Source organism: Sinocyclocheilus rhinocerous, unplaced genomic scaffold (assembly GCF_001515625.1).
Source record: "Sinocyclocheilus rhinocerous isolate Xijiao unplaced genomic scaffold, SAMN03320098_v1.1 scaffold4796, whole genome shotgun sequence".
Lineage (NCBI taxonomy): Eukaryota > Metazoa > Chordata > Actinopteri > Cypriniformes > Cyprinidae > Sinocyclocheilus > Sinocyclocheilus rhinocerous.
In genome coordinates this window covers 25,919-40,834 of record NW_015649999.1, presented here as the reverse complement: position 1 = coordinate 40,834, position 14,916 = coordinate 25,919, and positions in this window count along the sequence as shown.

Below are 14,916 nucleotides of genomic sequence, written 5' to 3'. Positions count from 1 at the left end.
TGTTTACCTATGTAAAATTAGTCAAATTGAGTTCTTAAAGTCCTATTTGCCTTAAAAGCCAGTTGTTTTTTGTTAGACAACCAATACCTAAAACATGACAAAAAATTGGATACAGGCTACAATTCTACATTTAAGTGATATTTCACCCAAACTGAAAATTCTGTCATCATTTACCCACTCTTCATTTGTTTCAAACCTCTGAGTTTATTTCTTCTGTTGAATGCAAAAGAAGATGCTTTGAAAAATGTTGATGACCAAACAGTTGACAGTATAGCCATTGACATAGAGGTTTGGAAAAAGTGGAGAGAATTTTCATTTTTGGGTGAACTGTGCCTTTAAAAGAATAAATGTAGGTCCAATTATCACATAGCTACTGTAGCCAAGAATATCGGCAATACACCTAAATATTTTTTGTGCTTTGTCTTTCAAATTTGTTTTTTTGCAAATCTCATTGACCCTGGCATAATATCTGCACTGACAGACAGTGTGTGTTTACACAACAGCTCTCATAGCACTGAGAAACTGGAGAGAAAGCAAAACTGACAGCATGCATGTTTGTGTTGCATGCCACGAGGAACAGCAGTATATTCGTCTCGCTGAAACAAACAAACAATCCCGCTGATTATAACATGGCCTCGTCTTCTAAGCAGTGTGTAACCTCCTGCTCTTGATCTGCGAAAGCCACACAAGTGTTTTTACACTGCATTAGAGTGATCAGATCAGCTCTGGGCCATCTGCTGCAGCAACTGACACTACGTGAGGCAGATGAGAGATTTTTACATGAGAATTTATAGTAACTTGTGCTTGAGATGGTTTAATCTGGGCAATGCACTCATGATAAGAAGCATTTTTGTTCTACCAAACTGTTTATTATTACAACAATCTGATTAGCACTTGACTCATGGCGTCACTAAAACACCACAGCCCCATATGAGCTCTTGGGTATCAGAGAGGTAACATGGGATTTTACAATACATTTTGGTGACAAACATTAATCTATAATAAATTCATTTTTAAAAATAAAAACCTGCGATTGAAGAATTTAAATCCAAAAATGAAAATTCTGTCATTTTCTCATCCTCATATCATTCCAAACCTCTATACTTCCCTTTTTTTCTGTGGAACACAAAAGTAGATGTTTAGCAGAATGTCCAGGCCACTGAAAGTGAATAGTTTTGGGGTCTGTCAAGCTACAAAAATGGCAAAAACACATACCGTAAAACTGCTCCATATGACTCTATTCCATAAGTCTTCTGAAACCATAATATTAGATCCTACCAGAGTTAGGGTAGAAAATTGCTATTATCCAGTGACATTTTCAAAGTTGGATACATACTATAATACTATTGGAAACATATACCATATATTATATAGTACATCCTACCTAACCTGCCTGCATACATACAATACACTCACGTACAGCAATTATATCAAATCTCGGCTGCATGATTGTTTATACATCGTGCCAAAATGTAAATTATCCCACCGCTCTATAATGTTGGATATATAATGTCCAACTTTGCATACATATCTACACATCGCAAAATGTATCTATTTAATCACCTACCTCTTTATATTAAGTTGGATATACAAGTATGTCAAACTTTATATGTTGACATATAGGGTGACATATAGCATATCTCAACAAAGATGTAATACTGTAAACTATCATAGTATATACTGTAAACAAAAATACTGTAAACTATAGTAAAAGTAAAGAGCTCTTGCTCTAACCGAATATAAGGTATAAAGATATTAAGATTTAACATCATTAATTTATGTACAGCTGCTTTGAAACAATGTGTATTGTGAAAGGTGCCATACAAATAATTTCTACTTGACTATTGCATTTTATATTGATTCATTGTGTAAATCTTATGCATTAGATCAGGCGAGATATTAACATAGATTTAATTTTCTTTTCTTTTTTAGATTTTGTAAGTTAGCAGTATTATCCAGTGCTCTTGTGATTAAACTGACATAAACCTTCGGTAGTAATGCTCATCGCTAAAATGTACATTTTGTACTCTTAATGGTTCCGATGTTATGATAAACTTTGTTTTGCTGCAGCCATGGCTGATTGTCATTGGCCCAACTAACAACAGCCCTGTTCAGGCAGAAAAACTGGGGGAAAGGTCACTTATCTTACACTACCGTACAGTGACACCAGTAAATGAGTTACAGTATCCTTTAAATAACCTTTAGCCTTATTACATTCACATTTTACAATTGTACATCTTATTTAATCATGTGCATGCTCTCTATGGCATAATCAAGTTTTGACCTTGTTTGATTTTGAAATGTTCAAATGCTCTACAAAAGTGCTTGTTCATTCATTGGTTTTCTTGAAAATGTTTAATTACGAAAAGAGCAGTCGGTTAAATAAGTAGAAGCTGGATGCTCTGTAAATTCCTCTGTGTTTATGTGTGTGAGTGTGTGTTTGAGCTGTAGCAGGTGTCCTGAGTTAATCCAGGCCGGCTCAGGCTTTAACACATTGACACACTTAGCTGCTTAACCTCAGTCTACCCTTTAAACAAACCGGGTAAACACACGGACAGGGTTATCACTGTGGTGAAAGAGGTGCGTTGAGTGCTCAAGGAAAGGCAAACACGCGTATGCGAAGATCCTCATTGATCCAGGTCAATGCAGAAACAGGTCCAGATGTAGCGACTGCATTTCACATGACATTCCGGGCTTGTTATGCATGAACTCATCGTATCTAAAGAAAAGGGTTTGCATATAGCAACAGGAATGTTTCTGAGCAAATAGTTAGGAAGATCATTTATTTTAAACAAGTATAGAAAGCCTCTACTTAGAGTCAGAGCTTACCTAGATTTGTGAATCGAGTAAAAAAATGGTCGACTTTTTTTTTTTAATAATTACTAAATAACACCATTAGATATTTCAATGCTTGTGTTTATATGAAAATAATAAGGATGCCTATTGGTGTTGATTGTGTATTGTGTCTATGAGATACCAGGCCAGAACATTTTCAATAATCAGTGTGACTCTATTTCAGAGCACAAAATGTCTGAATCTGTGAGAATGACAACAAAGCATCCTCATCTAACCCTTTGCATGTGTTTACCAGTTCATACGAGGACGCAGCTTAACTGCAAGCCCCTCCTCTCTGTGTCTCTCTGTTCTTTAATGGGGAAGAAAGCATGCAAGTTGGTATTGCAAAAGACCAGACAAACTGTGCAAAATAAATATAGTGCCGATAGCCTAAGATGTTAATGTTAAGAAAGTAATTTAATAATTTAAGTGAATTTAACAAAAATAATAAATTATTGAAGGATAAAATAGAGATGAATGGCTGGCATTTGCAGCAGCATTGGTTCTGCAACTATTTTGCTCATTCATTTTCTCCAAAGGGTTTTTTTCCCATCAAAAAAGTGAGTTCTAGGCCTTGAACCAGCCAATTCTGAGATGAATAACAACTTATAAACTTTGATATGAGCCAAAAAGCTTAAATCAGACTATGAAGCAATGAAGTACCCATCAAATGAAGCACTGCAAATTATGTAATGAAATAAAAAATAATGGTGCAATATACAATTTTAGATTTTTGATCCATGGACTTAAGGAAACAATTTATTCTTGTTTTTTTTTTAGCACTTTTTTTGTAGAAAGCAGCATTCTGAAACGTATATGTGAATGCTATTTAAAGAGATACAAAGAAAACGCTCTAACGCATGAGTTTCTGCCAGAGAATGCAGTTTATTTGGTCATGTAATGCATACTTGCATGTTTTTGAAGAGTGCACGTGTACGTGGAATCGTTACTTTTACATGACAACAATGTACTGAACACTGTACTGAAATGTTTTTCCTTTGCGCTTTTGAAAGGTTTTGCGTACATACGAAAACATTGTCAAACCGATCCATGTTGACACAGAGCCAGCAAGTAGTTGGCGATGTCACTTTATAAAGAAACTGGCACATGAAGTAATAAGCATGCACATGGCATCACAGTTTTTGTGATAACAGTATCAGAGAAAGCTGCTTACTGACAGCTCATATACGTGGGCTAAAAATACACTGCTAACACAGTGCATGTAGACGGTATCTTAAACTTAAATTTAAAATGATCTAAAAATGAATTAAAAGGTATTTTTTTCCCTGTAGTGCATGTAAACAGTTTTAAAAACAAGTAAAACAAGTTGCATGCATTTTTTTTTTTTTTAATAAATAATTTTTGTTATTTTTATTTTATTTTATTTTTTACATATGTTGATGCTGCAGGGATCAGCATTTCTGGTTCCATCATCCCCAAGTCAAGGTTTTTTTTTTTTTTTTTTTGATTGTTTGTTGGTAAATGCCTGGTAAATGTGGTCTGTGGTTAACACAAGATTAAGATATTTTCCTGTTTTATTCTACAGCATATAATACATCAATAATACCTTCTTGTGATTTTTGAAAAGCTTTTACTTGTCTTAAAATAGGCAGTTGCTATCAAGTGGCTAAATGGCACTGCAGGTTGTCTGGGACATTAAACATCATCACACCGTAAAGAAACACATTTACTCACTAGTCCACTTTTACAGACTCATTCTGTTTATAATTAAACTCTTGCACACCATTATTACTCAAACTTATGACCTTTTAAAAAAAAAAAAGACAAAGTTGCTGCAAGCTTAATTATGATCATAAGACTGATGTAGTTTGTTTATAGCGTGCATTTAGCTTTTTACACAAATTGAAGTTGTCTTCATTTGTGTAGATTATCATGATGAACACATGTAAGAATCATAAACTTTAAATGGTGGCGGAGCTTATTTTCTGCGATAATACAAAAGCCAATGGACAAATCCGTTGGTTTTTTGTTGAGGGAACCAGGGTGATGCTGACTTCCAGGTTTGCCTATAAAAATACGTCCTCCCTACAGCACTCTATAGGCCTAAGTAATTTGAGAGTGTAGGGACTCGATTATGTCATTCACAATAGTGGGCGTGCACGGTTCACGTTTCCATGGTTACAGCGGCTGGCTATTAAACACACTTAAAAACAAAGTTAAAATCAAACTGACTTGTAGCTTCTAGAAGAAGAAAAATGAGAATTGCACTTGAAAATGAATGGCATTTTTCTTCCAGAACTCTATAGGGATGATAAACAAATCTTGCAACACAGGCAACAACAATCAAAACATTTGAACAAACGCTGTCGTCTAATCCTAATTAGGACGAATGACATAGGCTGGTCTAGTAAATGGCTGAGTCTGTCTGTTTCTCTGGCTGTACAATCGCATACACACAAAGCCGCCTATAGTAAAGCTCTACATTATCTCAGTTTATGTAACAGCTTGAAAACAATTGCTTTAATTCAGCTTGCCACTGAAAGGCAGTTCTGGGAAAAGAGCGTGAATCACTGATGTGTTTTCCTCTCTTTGTATTTCTCCCTGCATAAGGATCTGAAATATGTTTCTCCCGTACTGCAATACCAAGTAAAACGGCAACTTTATAGTCACTCTTCCTATGTCTGTGACTCCATGACTGTCAAAGATGATTGTTCAAGGCCATAAGAATGGTTTAGATTTACCAACAGTTGGCCTACAGACTATTTGGATGGATGTCATTGCAGTAGATAACATTTTGTTAGATGATAAATCACAAAATAAGGTTTAGAGCAGAGTAAATGATGACACAATGCTCATTTTTTGGTGAACTGTCCCTTTAAGAGTCCATATACTTCAGCTGCTGTACAATATGTGCAGACGTCTTGTTTAAAGAGTGGGCAGAAAGGTGTATTTATAGAAGCATGTACCCTATATTTTTTAATTTATGAGCTTTCTCTGCAGGCCTCGAGTTGAATTTCTCAGACTATGAATAGAGTCTGACTCACTCTGTTGTGTTAAACTTGTACAACAGAGTCTCAGTCTCACCTCTTATTTTACAGAGAGCCACAGTCTTTTCTTCTGTGTCCACATTGAAACATTGAAATGCTTCATACACGATCCTCTGCCACATAACGCAATACTCTCATCTCACATGCTCATACAACACATCAAATTGACCACACAATATGGCAAAATGCGTATCTGAAATCCATATACCCCCTCCTAGGCATTTCCTCAGGTTAAGAGCAGACATATACACCCTCCCAAAAACGTTTGTCACCTTGAGGAGCAGATACGGCCTGGGACACCTTCCTCCTTTATCTTTCTATTTCTGGATCCCAAAATACGTCAATACGTTGCTATGGCAACCATCACCAGTTGCTAGGAGCGTGGAGCATTATGAAATAATCATAAACAACTCAAAAGGGGACATCAGTATATATTTAAGTGGAGCTGATAAATTACACTTGATGGCATTTAGTTTGCGTCACTGGCATGCAATAGAGTGCATTTCATTGATATAAATAAAAGCCAGAGGGAAGTCATAGTGGTTTACTTGTACTAAATGCTAAATAACTTATTTTCTTTTAGGTTCTTTTGATTAAAGACGACTTTCTCAGAAAATACAATACAAGCAAAGTACATACTACAATCACTACAAACTAAACATGCTAAAAGTTAATTAGTAAGGGAAAGTTTATCATGATGGACTTTGATTTGACAAAGATTGATTGGTTCAGTGATTGATTGATTGATAATAATTTAGCACCACGGCTATGTTCATGTTGAGAAAACAAATTACTAAATCATATAAAACAATAAATAAAAACAGAAAATATATAAAATGTTTTTATCTTAATAAATAAATTAATATAAATAATAAAATAAAATGTATTCATTGTTTTACTTTTAAACAAATATTTGTGAAAAAGTGAAAACATGCAAAAATATTCTGCCATTTTAAAAATGTTATTTTTCTCTTCTTTTCTTCATTGTAGTTGTGCTTTAGCTCATACTTTCAACCTGCCATTATATACTATGATTATTGTTGGCTCTTATGAAAAAAAATGCTTGTGATGTTCCTCATTTGGAAAAAGACATCTGCTAAATGAATTAATGCAAATGTTAACCGTAATCCAAAGGTGAAGTTAGGAGGCTCAGCTAAATATTTTGTTGTTCTCACATTAAAATGTATATGTAAAATTCAATTGTATTCTACAAGTACAGTGTTACTTTGAAAATGTAATAGGTTACAGATTACAAGTTAGACCGATGAGTTTTGTAAAAATCGACGCGTTTCAGAAAGGCAGGGCATAGAGGAGAAACAATAATGTACAGTATGTGGAAAATAATGTGTTTTTTTAACCTTAAACTGCATAAACACATTTCATTACACCAAATACACAAAATAATGTTCTTTTTAGCAACATCATATGACCCCTTTAAAGTAATGTAACTGATTATATTTGATTACCTTTTGATTGCTTTTCTAAATTTAAATTTGTAATTTTTTTCAAATTTTTTCTAAACTGTTAATCATTTTGAAACATTTAAAGCAGGCAGGGTTAACCTTACAGTAGTACTCAACACTGATCACTGTTAGACTTTCAAAATCCTTCATCACTTGAATTAAGATGATATTAATTTAATTTTAAGGCACAAAATCACAAAATCAGACTTTGAGATCATTCGGAGGTTAAATACAAATTTAAAATCATTAAAATTTGCATTCTCAAAGTTTCCCTTATATTACGAGAATAAGCAGTATACGTTCTCCAAAATCCTCCAATCTATCACCTCAGCTGTAATTGAGCTTTGCATCACACATGAAATAAATCATATGTGGAATGTCTGCTTATGGTTTAAGACTCTTGTTTGTCCTCATATGACATTGTTCTTCCATGAAATACTAATCTTTTTGTCAGAGCCGAATGGAATATCAGGTTATGGAAGGTATTATTGTCGCTCGGGTTTTGTGTGTAAAAAGCTGGTGAAATCTCATAATCCTCGCAGTCGAGAATGAAAGGGGGAACAAAAGAGAGAGAGGGACTATGAGTGCATGACTGCCGTTACGTAACAGGCGCTGTGTAACTTGCATAATACATTCATAATCAGTGGGGTAGGACAGATATAGATGGCCTAATTTTCCTACATGTGCATATTTGAGGATTCACTGTCCGGAAGGCTCAGAACATTCTATTCGTTTCTGATGCAATTAAATGGGTTCATTTCATTACAATGGGCCTTTTCATTATAGATTAGCTCTACCCACCAAGACCCTCAGACAACAGGTCTTATTTTAAGTCTCACTGAATATGTCATTTTTTGTTAAGACCTGGTATAAAACAAGAGTTGCCACATTTTATTCATAGAAACATTTATTTTTAGCTGTAATGTATAAAGCTGTCAAGACAGATCTACACTAAAAATAAAGGCAGTGATGCCACAGAAGAACCATTTTTGGTTCCACAAGTTAACAGTTTACGGTAACAGCTCTTAAAAGAACAGTTTTTCTTATTGTGAGGTGCATTTAAAAAAATCTGAAGAACCTATATGGAACCTTTTTTAACTGAAAGGTTCCATGGAGGTTGAAGGTTCCTTTACGGAATCATCAGTGCCAATAAAGAAGCTTTTTGAGTGTACCATGAGCTCTGAGATGTTCGGCAACAAACTTCTGTTGAAGCGACAAGTCAGTATCATTTTACATTCATTTTTAACCAGCTCTGTAACAACTGCCCTCATGCTTGAGAGATCCATCAAACAAGAATTGTGGCAAGAGGGCTCAGTGGCCCATTAAGCTTTACTAATCACTTCAAGTTTGTCATGCTACAGTCTCACAATGTAACGTTTTTTTTTTTTTATTCAAATATTCAATTAATGAAAAAAGATGGCTTCAGTACACCTTTTAATTATAAACACGTTTTCAATTTCTGAATGAAAAGTCATTTTCATATTTTTGTCAAGCCAAAAAATTCTAAATGTTCTAACTAGAGATTATTTTAAAAAAAAGAAGAAAAAATCTTGTTAAACGTATCATTAAAAGACTTATATTATTGGGGGAAAATGAAATGTTGGCATAAGTAGTTTAGTAAAATTAGCTTTTATAATTATTTCTTTAGAAACAAAAATTTGTAGTAAAGTGATTTCATTAAAAAATATTATTAATAATGACTATTTCAAAAATGTTTGGCCAAATTCAGGTTTTTTGTTTCTTGTTGGTTACACCACAAAGTAGCTTGGAATGATTCGCTGTTATTATTATTCTTTATTTTAAAAAAAAAAGCAGTGAAGCAATTTTGCTTTAAAATAATATTAATTCATATTTGAAAAAAAGTCAGTGTGGTTTAACCAATATAATGCCATTTTATCACATGACCCAAAAATATAGAGAGAGAGTTCCCCTTTAGACCCACACAAATTTATATCATTACTTTTATGAAAAGGCATGTTTTGTTCAGTTCAAATCAAATAATGACTGCTTCATTCTGCTGACTGAGTGCACCCATGGAAAGTTGAGTAAAGTAAACATCTTGCTTTTCACCTGCAGAAAATATGGTTTGGATGTGTGCTTGAAACAGATACGTAAACAGCTGACATCATGTTGCTTGTGACTCTAAGCATTTACATTGTGCTGTCTCTACAGTACATCCATCGAGCAGCACTTAAATGAGGAAGACAAGTGGCAGTATTAATGTAAGCAGTGTGAAATTATCACATTATTTAAAAGGAAATGTCTCAGAATGCCTGCCGCCTTGTTTCTTTGAAACTACTGTGATATTAAGCCTGTTTCAAGACAACCATTTACTCCCTAGTCGTGTATGCTAAAAGACACACTGTCTCAGAACAACAGTTTCCTAGAAGAGTTTAACTGAGAGTGGCGCTTGGCCCTGATCCCGCCAGCCAATCAAATACCAGAGCCTTCAGCTAATTCGCATTTTGAGCTGTGATTGGTCAGCAGTGGTTGATGTCCCAAAATGCTCCCTGCTCAGAGCAGCTGACCTTACCTCACATTACCCAATCTGCACTGCTATGTTCCCTCTTGTGAGAGTCTTTCAGCCTCTGTTGAACTGTGCCAGTGAAAACCACACATTCTTACAGCACAGAGGAGTACATATCATTCTTGACTAGCTGGTTAGTACTGCATGTCCGTAAAAACTATAATTTTTTTACCCATAGAGTGCAACAGTTGGGTTCCGGAAGTAGAAATCCCATTCATTTTCTCCATATGGAACCTTTTTAACGATAACTTAGACCACAAATGACGTAATCAAGTCAGTCTCTCCACGCTCTCTTTGTCTTTTTTTTTTTATCTGATTTTCAAATGTTTTTTCCTTCAAATAAAAGTTTGTAATGTTACGATTCACCTTGTAGCTGGTTTGGTCATGGTTTTATGTTGAACCAGCTTGCAGATATTTGTGGTTAATTTTGACTCTATGCATATGCATTAGGAGATTAAGTTTGTGTAGTCATTTTGACAGTGGATTAGTGCAAAAAGAAAGCAGGGTGCTTAGATGAGAACATGGATTGCATAACATCTCAAAACGGGTCTGAGGCGCTCTAGGCCAGAGGGCAACAAAAACCTCTGGGTTCTTGTCAGTACCTTTTTAATTCAGCAGTGGCTTCACAAGCAGCGGAGTCTTGTGGATGCTTGTGCTAGTCACATATACAATCAAACAATTGAGTTTTGTTGCACAAGACAGAGAATGAAAATAGAAAACAAACAGAATATGGCTGAGAGAGTGAGGTGTAACAAGGACAGTTGTTCACAGCAGGGGCCGTGTGAGGACTGTTTATGCGGCTCTCTGAGCCTATGTTTGTTTGTTCATTCAACCTCGTCCAGTAGTGGGGGCGTGTTAGAACGAGCCGTTTTAGGTAGGCGTGGTTAACTCTTAACTTTTATAAAGAATATCTCTTTGGATTTGAGACTTTAGTCTTTGCAACTTTACAGATCTTCTTTATGCACCAAGAGCTTGTAACACTCCAAAGAGTGAAATTGGAATCGCATCATATGACCCCTTTAAGAGTTCATGTATTCCTTTTGGGAGATGGTTTTATATGGTTTTATACAACAAGGACGCTAAGTCACTCTGACCCTTGGAAAACATCATTAAATAGTATTACATAAAACAAAAACATGTAAACATTTGTCCAAAATATGTGAATACAACTTGACTTAAAAAATGTAGTATGTATGAGTGTAACTAAACAGAAATGTAAACATTTAAAATAAAACAAAACAGAAATTATTATGAGGCATTTGGCTTATAGCCTATTTGAAAAAAATTTATAGATGTGTCTGGGTCAAAAATATTAGGTGTAAAAGTATGACAAATATCAAAATAAACTGTTGGTGTAGATCCTAGAGGTGTTCAATTAAAGTCAGCATGAAACGTATGAGTTCATGTGATGTGCATGTCGTGTATCCAAGTGAAACAGCTTCTCGATTGAGAAATAAAATAAGTGCAGGGCATTAGTTTGTCCATCGGGAATGAACTGGATCACTAGATTGAAAGAAGAGAAGAGGAGTCTTTGCAAGAAGGAGGAGACATTATTTTGATTAAAGATTGCGAGGGCACATGGATTAAAAAAATAATTTTGAACATGGATAATAAATCATTTACATTATTGCAATGTTGCATTAAAAAATATGAATTGCCAATTTTGATTTCAGTGTCTTTGAAGTTTCAAAAGGTCCAGTCCCTAAAATGTATTCCCAGCAAAGGTCTGAACAATTAGCATTGTGCTTGTGTATTATAGAATATTTACTGAAGGAACAATTACAAGTTATTCACTAATTATATAATGAATATTTATTTTAGAGCGATTCGAGCAGGCGTATGGAGCTTCTTTTATTCACAGTGTTGGCAAAAATATCTTGTTTCAGTTGAAGTACAGAAGTAGTGTTTTATTTATAAAACCCAGATAACTATATAGCTACTCTTACGTTCTCAAGAAATTAGTACCTGCAGGATTTCCCCTAAACCACGCCCCATTGTCTATAGTGTTGACTGCCTTTTAGACTTTAATGTTAAAAAACTAATTTTTAATTGTACATTAGAATATTCACTATTACACCCATTTCCAACACAAAACGTGTAAATTAATACAGACATAAAGCTGAGGTCAGTCATCAGACAAGTTTCGTTTCATTCCTAGTGACCGGCGCGATTTGAAAAGTTATGTTTGTTGAAATTAAGTTTTGTCATTAGTAATACTAGTTAGTCTGTCAAAAGCCAGGCAGAATAAACCCAAATCTACTGTAGTCCAAATGTGTGTTGTTTTAATTATTATGAGTGGGTATTTCCGCAGTGAATGTAAAATACACATGGTGGGTTTTGGGCCTGTCACAGTACAAGCATCAAATATGGAAATAATGATTGACAGGAGGTGAGTGGAGAAAATATTGTATGTTTTCAGTATGCCAGTATTCTAGATTAACCAAATCAGCAGGTAATTAATCAGTGTTTCAAGCATCTTTGTTCAGCATCTTTGTTGTATCTTTATTGCAACAGCAAAATATGTCACATTTTACCTGAGTTTGCAGTCTGTTGAATGATGCAATAAAAAGTATGTGTACGGCCAAATAATGGCAAGAAACATTTTTTGTTCAGTTGTTCTTCTGTACAACTTCGTTCGTAAAAATAACAACAGTGTAATGAGATTCATTCACGAACAAATGACTCGTGATCCGATTCATTTTAGTGAATCAAAACATACCGCGTGCCAAGTATAATCTGATTCACAAATAAATGACTCAATTGAGCCGGTTCTTTTTAGTGAATCAAAAACAGAAAAAAGATCAGTGGAGCCTTGATTCAAGAACTAATGATGTCTGTAATCTAAATACCCATTTAAATGCATTTATGCCGTCTCTAAGCACTATTACACAGCCTGTTTAATGTTTTTTTTTCTTTTCATGGTATATATAACTTTTTAGAAGCAGCTTCTATGCTGTCTTTGTAGTGTAAAGATGGCATAATGCTTGTTTGATGATTACTGCTTTAGGCCTATCTGCATTACTGTGAGGAACAGAGTCTTCTGTGGTCAGCCTTGATCTCAACAGACTGAAAGCAAAATGACTCATCTCTGAGATGTTTCTCACACACATGCAATAAGCTTCTTTGCTCCTTGTCCCCATCTGTCCTTTACAGTTGTTTGCTTCAGGATCCAAACTTTCAAATCAGTTCAAATTTTGTTGAGTGCTTGCTGGCGGCTGACTTCTCATGGATGCTAGAAGGTAAGCCTATGTAGTTGTTTTTCCTGTAAAACACTTTATATTTTTATTTGTTTAATCTAAAATTAATGCCAAGAATAGATGGATGCTAAATAAATTAAAATGACTGACAGACATTGTCTGCTGTGTAATTGGTTGTATAATATGTATCATCCTCAGATAAAAAGGACTGGAGAATAAAGAGAAGAGTGAGGGGAAAAGATATTGCAGGAAATAGCAAGCACAGAGGAGGAGGCATTTAAAAGATTTTAAAAGCTTTTGGCTCTCTTCCTTCAGGTCACTATATATTATATACCCCTAATACAGGAGGACATGACAGCCGACAAGATGACTCAGTTCCGGAGGCTGGCGAAGGAACAGTGCTAATTTTATACTCTTTAATGTGCGTAAGAGAGGACTGATCAAACATGAAATGTTCTCTCTCCAGATGTATCACACATGACTCATCCATCACTCAATAGAGTTACATAAGACAGTCTGTTTTCATAATTTGTTGACAACACCACACATTCTTGTCGTCCTTGGGCTGACTTTGAGGAACTATGTCAACTGTTCATCAGCATGTCTTGAACAGCTGGCGCCCCTTAGTGGTGAAATATAAGAATAGAATTTAGTTTTACTGTGATGCACGCACAAAGAGTAAAAGTGGGTTGGGTACAGCAGAGTACTACTTACATTTAAGTGCTCCTTTCTAATAGAAGGCTATTCTGTATGACATTGTGAAAATAAAATGCACATATGTACTGTCATAATTCAGTTGGTTTGGAAAGGCTTTGTGGTGCAATTGAGACACAATTACTGTCTTCTATTAAAGCTCTAATACTGTGATTAGTGGTATAGTGGTGCCTGGAGAAGTGGGTATACTCTTAATTTATGCCCCCATTTTTTTTTAAATGGCCCAGCAAAGGATGAATGACCTGTGTTATAAACAGTGACATGCAAAACGAGTCTTGCATAGTTCACTCCAAAATGGGCCAGTAGTATTTGAACTCTGTCACTTAACTTCTGCTGCTTGAGTAAGGGTCATTATGAAAATCATATTATCCACAGAAGAGGTGCAGATTTTGCAATACATTACTTAAAAACAAAATTAAATAGACTGCAGCAATTGACATTTTGTCAGAACCTCTAGTAAATTACATGTTATTTTGTTTAGTTGTCTGTTCAGAATAGAATTAGAAGTTGCTGCAGATGTTGTAACTTTGTTCCCATTCCACTACTGAGGAATGGCTTCTGAGATGCCCCTGCGCTGTCTATGCCTGTCATTTTTTTAAAACAAACTTTGCTTTTCATGGCTACGATGGTGTTTTAGCTGAGACTTTGTTTTATATTAAAAGTACCAAAAGCACAAAGCTTATTGCTATTGTTGGGTGGCTGGCGCACTACAAATAACGAATGCGATCAAAGACGTGATATATTATTTCCAAGCATACTGTCCCTGCGAGTATGACATGGTATGATTTCTGATAAAAATCCCACATACATTCAAATAAATTCTGGTGGCCTGGCAGTTTCTCCCGGTGCTCCCAATCTGGGCCATTTGCATGCGCAAGGCTGTACTCTCAATATATTATAACTAGAATTACTACAATTTAATTCTCGTAATTTCACCCTTATTCTCAAAACATTTTGAAATTATTCTCAAAACTTGTCAAGTTTATTCTCGTAATTTTAAAAAAGTGCAGTGAAGTGAAGTGCAGCCAAGTATGGTTGGTGACACATACTCGGAATTTGTGCTTTGCATTTAACCCATCCAAGTGCACACACACAGCAGTGGACACACACACCATGAACACACACCCGGAGCAGTGGGCAGCCATTTATGCTGCGGCTCCGGGGAGCAGTTT